The following is a 2,008-nucleotide window of genomic DNA, read 5'->3' on the forward strand; positions in this document are numbered from 1 at the left end:
ACTGTCCTCATGTAGAGGAGCGGAAACAACATATCACAATAACACACATTTGACGGTGAAGATCCCTGGTAGTTGAATGCACAGGTAAAATGCACAGCACAATTTTGTGTACATCCGCGATTATACGACAATAAGATGGTGGGTTGGATAGCTACTAATTAACCAGAAAACACCTATTTATGCAGTTTCCTATTCTTATATGACCATATTCAGCGATGAAATACCAATACGAAGTAGATGTGGCGAGCGGATGAATAACCCTGTTATGACCAATCGTTCTGTTAGAGTTGGCTTACATCATATTGGACAGCTGTACTGCTACTGACATAAAATGTAAAATGAGTAAGCAGGTCTTGAAACGAGTATGTAGCAACACAAAAGTCAGATACCGGAGCAGATAGGTAACACTGACCCTGGGGTTCCCTGACGCATGCTGTAACAAATGAGCTGTGGAACGCCGTTCCACGGTACATGAATGGGTTCTATCCTGAATACGATTCAATAAGCATGCAACATCGGAAGAATGTAAGCGCCATTACTGAGTTCAAAATGGACTGGACGTAGTAAGGCTCATCAACATGAATGCCTACCAAATAGCCCGTTAGAGGTTCAGAGCAAACTAGACAATTCTCGAAATAGACAGAGTAAAGCCAAACACAATTAAACTTCTGGGCAGTATGCCGTTGACCTGTTCACCTCAATGTAGACCGAAATAACATTCAGAACACTGAAACTACTCTGTCGGCCTTATGGGCCAGACAAATCCTGAGTGAAGCTCCGCCAAGTTTCTTTGTAGAGTTTTGTTTTTTCTCTGTAGCTAGTGCAAATGCACAACAGTTTAGTGGGTTGCAAAACCTGGCTACAAATAGTACAACATAGACAAGTAGATATGTTATACGCGAGAAAATGGTCATTTTGAAAATCAAGCCAAATCAGACGTTATCAACGTGCACACTATCACACCATAGCAACCCATAGAAAGCCACACTTATCTGCATCACCGTGCGACTCAGAAATGGCAGGACTAATTAGTCACCTAATGCATTAGTGACGGTTGTCTTTGGAATGCTGTAAGGTAGTTATTAAACAGCAGCATACGAACTGTCGTTGTATGGACGCTGACAGTGTACTGGATAACAGCCATTCGCAGTTGAAACAAACAGGTCGGTAGAGTGGCGCAAGCAAGAAACAGTTTTACAGAAATGAGAGAAAATCGATAAGGCACCAGGACTATCCCCCTAGAAGAAAAACAGCAACCATATTGCAAGTATAAAATAGTCACCACTAAAAATCACAGTATAGTGCTTCCGCATACGAATATGATTAGATTATTTATAGGTTAACCGTTATCAAAAACTCGCCCAGTGTACTCAAACTACTGTTTTTCTGAATTTTACTCTGTCGAATTTGGAATCAGTGAACACCGAATTCGGGTCTCAAATCAGGATTTTTCCTAGACAACTGTGAGTAGCAAATCTCATATGAAAGCTGTGAAAAGTGTTCTCTGACCATTTTACTAATAAGAACCCATTGGGATATTGATTTTTGTGCATTTTGCGGATACGATTGTTAATTTGGATGCACTACCCCCGGGGTTGTTCCAGTTTTCCTCGTATGGAGGGGGTATTAGATTTTGTGAATGTTCGGGATAAGTTGGAAAAGTTTGTGCCAAGCAGTTTTCAAACCTCACTACTGAGGGAATCGCTCATAAGTCTGAAATTCTGTGTTGAAACGATAAAAGTTGCCTGCCTGTAACCAGGAATGCGACGGATATATCCAGTCATATATAATCCGAGACCACACGAGACTGTACAAGACCTCAGAGCGCAAGTAGAAAGCACTCACCGATTCATACGGATCAGCTTGAACAGCAAGCTACCGGTGAATAAAATGAATCTTCATTTTCGAGAAATACACTCATCTGCAAATCAATTTGGTTTTCACGGGAGACTCAATTGAATCTCTCGTTTATGATGTTCTCCAGCTGAATGTGCTGCACACAGGCCGC

Source organism: Opisthorchis viverrini, assembly GCF_000715545.1.
Source record: "Opisthorchis viverrini unplaced genomic scaffold opera_v5_33, whole genome shotgun sequence".
Lineage (NCBI taxonomy): Eukaryota > Metazoa > Platyhelminthes > Trematoda > Opisthorchiida > Opisthorchiidae > Opisthorchis > Opisthorchis viverrini.